The sequence below is a fragment of the Ictidomys tridecemlineatus genome, chromosome 12 (assembly GCF_052094955.1).
Source record: "Ictidomys tridecemlineatus isolate mIctTri1 chromosome 12, mIctTri1.hap1, whole genome shotgun sequence".
Taxonomy (NCBI): Eukaryota; Metazoa; Chordata; class Mammalia; order Rodentia; family Sciuridae; genus Ictidomys; species Ictidomys tridecemlineatus.
The window spans coordinates 11185627-11197738 of NC_135488.1; the positions used below are offsets into that span (position 1 = coordinate 11185627).

Genomic DNA, 12112 nt, shown 5'->3' on the forward strand with positions numbered 1-12112 from the left:
ATTTTTAGATTATATTGGGACTGTAAAACTTGGACATTTGTGACAGAAATGACATAAAAAAGAACAAAAATAAGTATTACTCTTAGAGATATTGGTATATTTCATAATCTGAATGAGTACTTGGTGTCATTTTCTAAAGACCGTTTTTACTCAGTGGTAGCTTTTAATATTGAAATGACACTCATCACAACTTAATATTAGGAGAGAAACCATCATATCTGCTTCCTAGAGCCAGAGATTTCAGGATGAAACAAACAAACAAAAAGCACACATTTCTCTGTAAGGACATTAAATTTTCCTAAGGATTTTGACTTTCTTGTCAGTTTAACCATTCTTCCCAATGTCTTTGATACTCATTTAAAATAAATGTTAAGGAAAAGGACCATTTTATCCCTTGCATAAGTTGAGGAAAGAGAATGAACAGCTCATTTTCCTTTCCAATGGTGCACCACTCAAATCAGGACACAATGGAGTCATCAAATATATATTCATTTTAAACATTAGTAAAAATAATTCCAAAGAGGTTTCTTACTTTATAAATACTTTTTGGGGGTTAAATTTAGAGACTGATAATGAATAAAATTGATAAAAGACAATTAAGTCATGATATTCACAATAGATATTTTATTTTACTTTTTAAAAAATCACATTTTAAAATCTTTATTTTCTATTTTAAAGAATCAAGAATAACAACACTCTTATGAAATAGTAAAAATATCTTATTTTTAATTTGGAGAAAATTTTATTTTTGAATTACCTTAATTTAATATGTACAAATATTTATACACTAAATGAATAAAAGGAGCATCTAAAAGAGTCTGATACTATGTATAATATATAGCAATTTCTGTTTATGCTGAATATTGTATATTATGCCATATTTATTCTGAAGATATTTTGGGATAACCTATAGTTTGGTAGTCACGGAATATATTGGCAATAGAATAATTTTATATAAAATTGATTTATATTCTAGATTTCTCAGTTAATTTTCTTTTTCATGAATAAATTTTATAATTATTTTTTCTACTTTCACATGTACTAAAAATGATATGACTATTCGAGACCAAAGAAACAGAGAAAGACATTTCAAAGCACTCACCATCAAATGCTTCCCCGAAAACCCATGTGTGAACATTGCTTCACTGGGAGAAGAGCTTCAGCACATGAGCCACTGGGGCAAATCCTGATGCAAACTCCAGCAGTGTCTCTTTAGCAGGTCCAACCTGAACTGAGACATTCTGGAGTCCAAGGTGCTTTTTCATTGAAAGGTGGTAGTTTGGTTTAGTTCCTATGCACAGTCTTTCCTCAGGAAAGAATCATTGAGAAAGTCTTTGGTAGAACTGTAGCTAGATCAGAGGGCTCTCAGGTCTATGGCTCAGGCCTGACCCTGGCAGAGACTCTCAGGTGTTGCAAGTGTCCTGTGGTGTACCCCTTGAGAGTCACTTACCACCCACTGGCCCTCTCTCTTCAGAGCTGAAGATCCCTGACAAAGGAAATGTCTTTTATTCCATGAATACTCAAGTCAAATATGACTTCAGAGAAACAACCCACCAGCAAGTGAGACAAGGTAAAGGGAAGGAAGATAAACACCCTCCTTATTCACTCTTTCCTCCTGGTGCCACTGCACATCCACACGAGGAGGTAAAACCCCTCAGCTCCTGGATATATGTTCTAGGAGCCCCATAGAACAGGCTGGGGTGGGTTACAGTTTCTGGGCTTTGCTGATGTTGCCATATCCCACAGTTCTTCAAATCAACTTTGGAGTCCTCTGCAATAAAACCTAGGTTCATGGCCACCAAATGGATCAAGAAGTCCAGTGTCACTGGAGTCATTATTTGGAGATCCTCAAGGACCTTCTACAATAAGCGGGTGGGAGACAGCTGTTTGGTTCATTTCAGCTCAGAGGAGCAGAGCAGAAAAAAGTACAAGAATGTCCTGGTAAGCCTGGCAGCAGGGGTGTCTCCTGGTTGGCCCAGGGCAGGAAACTAACACATATCAAAGGCCATTTAGAATTGAAGCTTCTGGATGGTCAGGAAGGACAGACAGAAAAAAGAGAGAGGTCAATGTGAAGGGCTTGACCTGAGATGAGGGAGAGCACCAGCATGTCCACCCCACATCTGGGGGAGTCTGTGGTTTAGATCCTGTGCATAATCTTCCTTCAGGGAAGAATAACTGAGGAAGTCTTTGGTGGAACTGTAGCTGGATCAGAGGGTTTTCAAGTCTGTGGCGCAGGCCTGCCCTGGCGAGACTCTCAGGGGTTGGGGGTGTCTTGTGGTAGAATCCTTGAGTGTCAGCTACCAATCCTCTCCACCTCTCTCTGCAGAAGTTGACCATGCAATCATCTATTTCTCCATGCATCCTCAAATGAAGTATCATTTTCTTGTAAGAAAACATCCCACCATGAAGAGGACCCAGGTCAAGGGAAAGGAGGTAAGCACCCACCTTATTCGTGCTGACTCCTGGTGCCATTCCACATCCACATAAGTGATAAGAAGCCTCATATGGACATATGTTCCAGAATGCCCGTAGAGCAAACTGGCAAGTTGGGGTGGCGTTCAGTTCCTGGGCTTTGCTGATGTCCATCCCCCACAGTTCTCAGAATCAACTTCCAAGTTGTCAAGGCTGCTTTTAAACAAGCAGGTGGGAGACACTTGCTTGATTTGCATCCGGTTAGAAAAACAAAGCCAAAAGAATGCCAAGACTGTCCTGGTAAGCCTGGGAGCAGATGTGTTCCTTTGTGTTTACCCCTAGGCCGGGAACACTCATCCAATACTATGGACTACTCATGCCCTTTTGAATTGGAGCTTCTGGATGGTTAGGAAGGATAGATGGGAATAAAGAAGAGAGAGGTCAGTGTTAAGGGCTTGCCCTGAGATGAGAGAGAGCACCAGCATGTCCACCCCCGTGTCTGAGGAAGTCTGTGTGTCAGGTGGCAGTGTGTAGGCCAGAAGTGCGGGGGCAATATGGGTGGGCTTCGATTCAGTTCAGTAAAAAAGATATCTTAAATGGTTTCTAAGCATGTCAGAGACTCACCTCTGTGTAGAACTTTTCAGGAAAAATGTTATAAAATCTCATAAAGCAACTCCTCTCTTCTAACCCATTTGCAATGCAAGGAGCCTGCATCATACCAGAAGTTAAGTTCTTTCTTCTCGTGTCTTCTTGAAATGAATCACTACCACTTCGTTGAAGTAAAGAAGATGCCTGGTTTCCCAGGTGCACAGCAGTGTTTGAAGACACCCGTCTTCCTTAAAACCAAAGAAGAAACAGCAGTTCATTGGTGGGGCACATGGATTAGAGTACATCATCAATGATCTGTCCTCCCTGGAACCTTCTACATGACTATCTTCCACACTCAAAGACCAGGAGACCATGGCGCTGATAACCAGGAAGTCAATAAGGAACATGAACAGAGCAGCATAGATTGCAGAAGGTGGCACACCAAGGATCTGCAGCACAGCTGCTAGAACACAAGAGCTTAACTTCAGTATTAACTTTCTGCCAACTACCAAGTACGATATTAGCGTCAACCACAACATGCAGACATCCAAGTAGCAGGTGACACTCAACATCCATTCACAGAAGTGGGAACTATCTGCATTGGAACAAGGAAGTATCTTATTCTTATTCATAAAAATAATCAGGAAACAAAGAATAAAAATGGGTGGAAGACTTCACATTTCACCATTATATATCTGCTGGAATTCCCTATAAATAATAATATATTTTAAAAACAGTGTTCTTTACTTAATTTTTATGTATGCTATATACCTACCTAATGCTCTTTTGGAAAAGTTTACACTGACTTTTTTTTGTGTGTGTGTGGTACTGGGGACTGAACCCATGGCCTCGGGCATGCAAGGCAAGCACTCTACCAACTGAGCTAAACCTTCAGAGACACACTGACTTTTAAAAAACTAGCATTTGCTTGTAAATATTACTGGCTATGTCAGGCACAGCTAAGTGAAAAGTGGGACTTGTGGTATTCAGAGAATGCAATGCTGTAGAACTGGGGTTCCTGATTCATAAACAGTATGTGGCAACTATGAAAGCCATGAAGGCAGAAGGAGTAACGAAGCTGACTGAACAGATAACAAAAGGAGATACTGAGGGATATGCTAAACTGAAGAACATGTTCAAGCCAACCATTGGTATGTGGGCTTGTGAGCCTAGATCTTCTGTTTCGAAAGAAAAGAATACAGTGTTGATGCAAAAATATCTAAGAGTTAAAAGTGGGTAATTAAATAAAATGCCATCAAAATACACAACTGATAAAATGAGCTGCCAATTTGTGAATTTAGCTCAAAGAGAAAAACAGATGTTTATAAAGAGAGAAAACCTTTGTCTTGTCCAGGATGCTTACAAATATGTTTCATTTAGCTCAGATGCAAATAACTTTAAATAGATTTCTGATTTCTGAATGAACCTATTAAATATTATACTACACAAATAACAAAGTTTTCTTTATAGAGTATTCTTTTATTCTTAAAGCCTCACATATAAAATATCTCAGAGAACATATGAAGGGAATAAGCCAAAGGATGAGAAAATGGCTAAAACCCATTCTCAAATGTGCACATGTAGCCTGAAGATTAGGAAAAGTGACCAGACACATTGTGTATTCAATACTGCACTGAGGCTACAGGTGTATCAGTATAGCTATCCTGATAGTGATGGCACCAAGTCACTAAACATGCCTAGCTTTCCTCAGAAATATGACGCAAAGCCAACAGCCTCAGTTTGACAGCACCTAAATGTTTCCTAAAACAATTACTGTTATGGTTTGGATGTGAGGTGTCCCCCCAAAGTAAGACAATGCAAGAAGGTTCAGAGGAGAAATGATTGGGTTGTAAGTATCTTAACCCAATCAGTGATTTAATCCCAATAGGGATTAACTGAGTAGTAACTGAAGTGGTAACGGGTGGAAAGAGGATGTGGGAATTGGGGAGTAGCTTTAGGTTATATATTTGTTTCTAGAGAGTGGAGTCTTACTCTCCCTGCTTCTTGATCACCACGATGTGAGCTGTTTCCCTCTGCCATGATGTCCAGCCTCATCTCAAACCCTAACAAATGGAGCCAGCCTTCTATGGACTAAGACCTCTGAAACCTCAAATAAACTTTTCCTCCTCTATAATTGTTCTGGTCAAATCCATTGGTCACAGCAGTGATAGAGCTGACTGAAACCACCATCAACCTATTTAATCCACTAATTAATACAATACCACATTACCACTTACTCCAGAAAATACAATTTTAAACTGACAACCATTTGCTTTGATACCATTACTTCCATTTCATTACCCAATGATGATGAATTCAATACTTCAAGTGATACAGTTTTATTACAGAATGTCTAAGATCTTATATTTTAGCTCTGCCCATGTTATTGTTTAATTATTTTATAAATAATAAAATATAACATCCAAGATCTGTTAAGTCAGATTGTTGTGAACATTTCTGTAAGTCATAATCTACTCAGATACTTTCTATGACTCACCAAACACAAAGATCTATGAAGTATTACAGTTGCCATAAATGAATTTATCACCAATAGCCTTGATAGTCAACAAGAGCTTCACTAGCTGCATGGGTACTTGGCACCCATCCAGCCCTGGTAAAGCAGAATCTGTAGTTTTATAAATTCCCAGGGGAGTTGAGTAAACATCGCAGCCAAAATTTCCAGCAAGGAACATTCTGATGGTGACTCGCATGTTACTAACAGAGTTTCTTCTTCTGTGAGTAGATGTGACAGACCAAGATGTCAGTGAAGAAATTGTGCATATTAAAATTAGAATAAGAAAACTATTTCCAATTAATGTCCACCTACCCTATGCATGGAAGCAGTGTCAGAGGATATGTGATTAGGAATGCATAAAACTCACTATGAGTGTCAAGAAAAAACCTTTATTACAATAGGCAATTTAACACTGACTCCCTAAAATCTTCTAAAACATTTCTGTGATCACATTGTAGAACACCCCTTGACCATAGTTCACACACAGCTCACAGTTTTCAGTATTCGTTGTGAGTCTTATTCTGTGATTCCAGGGAAATTAAGCACAATTGCTATTCACAGTTTAGAGCATTAGCCCACCACAGACACAGTGGTCAGCCTAGGCCCTTCTACTTTCCCTCTCCTCAGGGGATTCCCACAACCACAGTGGTGTCACAGGGTTGTGTGTTCTTCTGATGAACAATCAGTGGCCATGCTGGAACTGACCTCAACACCAGATCAAGCTGGGCCCAAGAGTCACTAGTCTTAGGTACCTTGTCAGAAACATAAAATATCTCCCCCTGCCTCCTGCCACCACATGATATGGCTACTGCCATGGTCTGGGGACATTTCTATCAAAGTTAGAAATACATTACAATTCCTTTGGGTCAGATCTATGGGATCTCCCCGTTAGATGTTTAGCTGACTTAGATGCCCTGGCTAGAGCAGGAGTTCTGGATAGAGCTCTGGACACAATTCCATACTGAGACATTGACCAGGTACCTTATGTCATTGTCTGGTAAACATTTCAATGAACTGAACTAGTTGATGTTTAAAACTTACTAAGAATAAAAAATGCTTCATTATTCCCAATAAAAACAAAATAGTTATCAATTGCCATGTTAAAAATGATTCAAAGTTCAAGGCCAACCTCATAAACTTAGCAAGTCCCCATGCAACTTAGTGTCACCCTAATAAAAAATGAAAGGGGCTGGAGATGTGCTCAGTGGTAAAGTACTCCTGTGTTCCATCCTTAGTGTGAAAATTAAAAAAGAAAAATGAGTTGTTTCTGGAAGGTTGACCATTTGTGAGATAACTGTTCTTTTTTACTAACTCATGATATCTTACTGGTTATTGTAATTAATTCATTTCAATATCCTTTCTACCCTCTTTTGTATCAAGTCTTCACTTTTCTCTTGACTCTGATTGTAGAATATAGAACATGAAACTCAGAATCCAGCAGAACTTATTGGAAAGAAATCAGATGACAAAGTTCCAGATAAAGGTATCCATTATACCACATTTGATGTTAAAAAGCAGAATCCATGCCAAAATATTCATCATGTCCTGCTGAAATCATGATATAATTTATGCCTCTATCATGGAAAAAGGTTTTCATATTTTCTTTTGGTCAAAATAATTTTTTAAAAAAATTGCTGAATCTATTATTGATTCCAACATGGCGGCGGACACGGAGAGATCAAGTCTCTGACCTCTTCAGCTGTGCAGGCATAGGGAGTCGTAAACAGCCTAATTCTGTTTGCTCAGGATCACTAGGCAAAGCTGAGCTGACGTGGATCTGGAACGAGCAGTCTGGGCCTCTCAGAACACACACTGAACCTGGATCGGCTGAATTCAAGCTCCCGTTCGCCTGCTTCCCGCAGACAAACAGCTGTGACTCAGCACTAATCCATCCGGCTGAAACAACCGGTCAGCCCTTCTGATGCTACGGAGGTAAATGCCCACCGAGCCTTCATAGGTAGTGGCCACAGGTTTGAAACGGGGCTTGGGAGAGACAGTAAGGACCCACCCGTTGCATTGGTCACCCGGCAAAGGGAAACGAACTGTCACCATTTGCAAGAGATACCACCATAGCAGACAACTGACGTCATTAGACTGCGGCGGAGGAGATACTTCATTGAAACCTGCGGCTACAGGTGTGTAATTCCCTAGCCTTCCCTCTCCACACATCGGGGAAACCTTAAGGGCCAATCTCAGCTCTCCTGTAAGGGCCCCTCCCAGCTCTCCCGTGAGCATGGTACCCAGACAGAGGAAATTAGAGGTGGCGCAGGACCCGCGGCGCGGGACTACCGCTCCCACCAGTGCTGACAGCTGAGGTCTCTTGCACCAGCTACCGGGGGTGTGGCTACCGGAGGGGCAGTAAAATTCGCTGAGGATTCTCAGCCCCAAGCTCTACAATCTTAGGGTCTGAGGGAATGACAAACTGGAAGAGTGTGCCCAGTCATTCATGACAACAGGGCTCCCGGGAGCAGCATACCTGGCGTGTACCCAGTATTGTGGTGAGTGGCACCCATGAGAGGGGCCTGGCTAGAGGAAAAGTGGGGAAGTGACTAGACACAAGAGGACGCCCTAGGCACCCAGGATTGGAGACTCGCCCGGTCTGTGAGGAGGAGCTGCTGCACAGTGATTGATTTCTGCGTATTGATAGGAGAAACTTGGCCTGGTGGTCACAGCGCCACCTACTGGAAGAGAAGTTAATCAAACTCTAAGACTGCATTTATTAGTTTTTTTTTTGTTGTTGTTGTTGTTTTTTTGTTGTTGTTGTTTTTAATTTTGATTTGGGGTCTTCTTTCATTTTTATTTTTCTTTCTTGTTTTTTTTAATTTTTTTTTACAATTTTTTTTAATTTTTTTTTCTTCCAATTTTAATTTTTTTTATTATTTAAAAATTTTTTTTCTTTTTTTATTTCCTATTTTTTTCTTCTTTTGTCTTTTCATTTCTTTTCAATTATCTTATCCCCCCTTCCTTGAATTCTACCTGCTTACTCTCATTCTCTTTAGTGACTTTTTCCCTTCCCTTCTAATACCTTTCCTCCCAAGCATCAAATAAATTTATAGGAGTAAACAGTAACTCAGCAGTCAAACAGAACAAGAAGCAACATGAGCAGCTTCAAAAAGCAAGGAAGAAAAGGAGTACAAACAATGCAGGACAGCCTAAATATTCAGGAGGACCTAGAGTCATCAGAAAAATGGTCATATAAAGAACTCAAGGAACACCTTAGACAGATGGAATGGAACCTTAAAGAGGATATGAGACAGCAAATTCAAGCAGCGAAAGAACACATTGAGAATGTATTACACAAACAGATAAAAGAAGAAGTTAAGCACCTTTATCAGGAGATAGATATTATAAAAAAGAATCAAACCATAATCTTAGAAATGAAGGAAACTATAAACCAAATTAAAAACTCAATTGAGAGTATCACTAATAGAGTGGAGCAAGTAGAAGCCAGAACGTCAGATAATGAAGACAAATTATTTCATCTTGAAAAGAGTCTAGCCAACTCAGAAAGGCTGGTAAAAAATCACGAGAAAAACATCCAAGAGTTATGGGATAACATAAAAAAGCCAAACTTACGAGTCATCGGGATAGAAGAAGGTACAGAGATTCAAACCAAGGGAATGAGTAACCTGCTGAATGAAATAATTACAGAAAACTTTCCAGAAATAAAAAAGGAAACAGATATACAAATTGAAGATGCATACAAGACATCGAACACACAAAATCACAGTAGACCAACGCCAAGACACATTGTTATGAAGATATCCAATATACAGAACAAAGAGAAAATATTAAAAGCTACAAGAGAAAGGAGACAGATTACATTCAGGGGTAAACCAATAAGGTTAACAACAGATTTTTCATCACAGACACTGAAAGCAAGAAGGTCATGGAACAATGTATTTCAAACACTGAAAGACAATGGATGCCAATCAAGAATTCTGTATCCAGCAAAATTAAGCTTCAGGTATGACAACGAAATAAAAATATTTCATGATAAACAAAAGTTAAAAGAATTTGCAGCCAGAAAACCAGCATTGCAAAGCACTTTGAGCAAAACACTACACGAGGAAGAAATGAAAAACAATAACCAAAACCATCAGAGGGAAGTGCCTCGGTAAAGACAGAGGGTGAGGGGAAAAATAATCATGGAGAAACAAACTAAATTTTTTTTAAAAAAAGATAAATAATCAAACATGGATGGAAGTACAAACCATATATCAATAGTAACTCTGAATGTTAATGGCTTAAACTCTCCAATAAAGCGACATAGGCTGATATCATGGATTAAAAAAACAAATCCAACAATATGCTGCCTCCAGGAGACACATCTGATTGGAAAAGACATACACAGGCTGAAGGTGAAAGAATGGGAAAAAATATACCACACACACAGTCCTCGTAAGCAAGCAGGGGTGGCCATCCTCATATCGAATAAAATCGACTTCAAGACTAAGTTAATTAAAAGGGATAAAGAAGGACATTATATACTGTTAAAAGGAACCATTCACCAACAAGACATAACAATTATCAATATTTATGCACCAAATAATGGCGCTGCGACATTCATAAAACAAATTCTCCTCAAGTTCAAGAATCAAATAGACCACAACACAATAATTATGGGTGACTTCAACACACCTCTATCACCATTGGACAGATCCTCCAAACAAAAGTTGAATAAGGAAACTATAGAACTCAATACCACAATCAATAACCTAGACTTAACTGACATATATAGAATATATCAACCATCATCAAATGGATATACTTTTTTCTCAGTAGCACATGGATCCTTCTCAAAAATAGACCATATATTATGCCACAGGGCAACCCTCAGTAAATATAAAGGGGTGGAGATAATACCATGCATTTTATCTGATCATAATGGAATGAAACTGGAAATCAATGATAAAAGAAGGAAGGAAAAATCCTACATCACATGGAAAATGAACAATATGTTACTGAATGATCAATGGGTTACAGAAGACATAAAGGAGGAAATCAAAAAATTCTTAGAGATAAATGAAAATACAGACACAACATATTGGAATCTATGGGACACAATGAAAGCAGTTTTAAGAGGAAAATTCATCGCCTGGTGGTCATTCCTCAAAAAAAGAAAAAACCAACAAATAAATGAGCTCACACTTCATCTCAAAGCCCTAGAAAAGGAAGAGCAAAACAACAGCAAATGTAGCAGAAGGCAAGAAATAATTAAAATCAGAGCGGAAATTAATGAAATTGAAACAAAAGAAACTATTGAAAAAATTAACAAAACTAAAAGTTGGTTCTTTGAAAAAATAACTAAGATCGACAGACCTTTAGCCATGCTAACAAAGACAAGAAGAGAGAGAACTCAAATTACTAACATACAGGATGAAAAAGGCAATATCACAACAGATGCTACAGAAATACAGAAGACAATTAGAAATTATTTTGAAAACCTATATTCCAATAAAATAGAAGATAGTGAAGACATCGATAAATTTCTTAAGTCATATGATTTGCCCAGACTGAGTCAGGAGGATACACACAATTTGAACAGACCAATATCAATGGATGAAATTGAAGAAGCCATCAAAAGACTAACAACCAAGAAAAGCCCAGGACCGGATGGGTATACAGCGGAGTTTTACAAAACCTTTAAAGAAGAATTAATACCAACACTTTTCAAGTTATTTCAGGAAATAGAAAAAGAGGGAGCTCTTCCAAATTCATTCTATGAGGCCAACATCACCCTGATTCTGAAACCAGACAAAGACACCTCAAAGAAAGAAAACTACAGACCAATATCTCTAATGAACCTAGATGTAAAAATCCTCAATAAAATTCTGGAGAATCTAATACAAAAACACATCAAAAAAATTGTGCACCATGATCAAGTAGGATTCATCCCTGGTATGCAAGCCTGGTTCAATATACGGAAATCAATAAATGTTATTCACCACATCAATAGACTTAAAGATAAGAACCATATGATCATCTCAATAGACGCAGAGAAAGCAATCGACAAAGTACAGCATCTCTTTATGTTCAAAACACTTGAAAAACTAGGGATAACAGGAACATACCTTGACATTGTAAAAGCTATCTATGCTAAGCCTCAGGCTAGCATCATTCTGAATGGACAAAAGTTGAAGGCATTCCCTCTAAAATCTGGAACAAGACAGGGATGCCCTCTGTCACCACTTCTATTCAATATAGTTCTCGAAACACTGGCCAGAGCAATTAGACAGACGAAAGAAATTAAAGGCATAAAAATAGGAAAAGAAGAACTTAAATTATCACTATTTGCAGATGACATGATTCTATACTTAGAAGACCCAAAAGGGTCTACAAAGAAACTACTAGAACTAATAAATGAATTCAGCAAAGTGGCAGGATATAAAATCAACACGCATAAATCAAAGGCATTTCTGTATATCAGCGACAAAACTTCTGAAACGGAAATGAGGAAAAACACTCCATTCACAATATCCTCCAAAAAAATAAAATACTTGGGAATCAACCTAACAAAAGAGGTGAAAGATTTATACAATGAAAACTACAGAACCCTAAAAAGAGAAGTAGAAGAAGATCTTAGAAGATGGAAAA

General features: G+C 38.5%; 1 long non-coding RNA gene across 1 annotated transcript; it reads right to left on the reverse strand.

The window, feature by feature from the left end:
* Positions 1-609: 609 nt before the first annotated feature.
* On the reverse strand, positions 610-3180 carry LOC144369019 (uncharacterized). Its single transcript, XR_013428432.1, has 2 exons — positions 3037-3180; positions 610-2810 (listed from the first exon to the last, which is right to left on the reverse strand). It is a non-coding gene; the product is annotated as an uncharacterized LOC144369019 (long non-coding RNA).
* Between the last annotated feature and the right edge of the window lie 8932 nt (positions 3181-12112).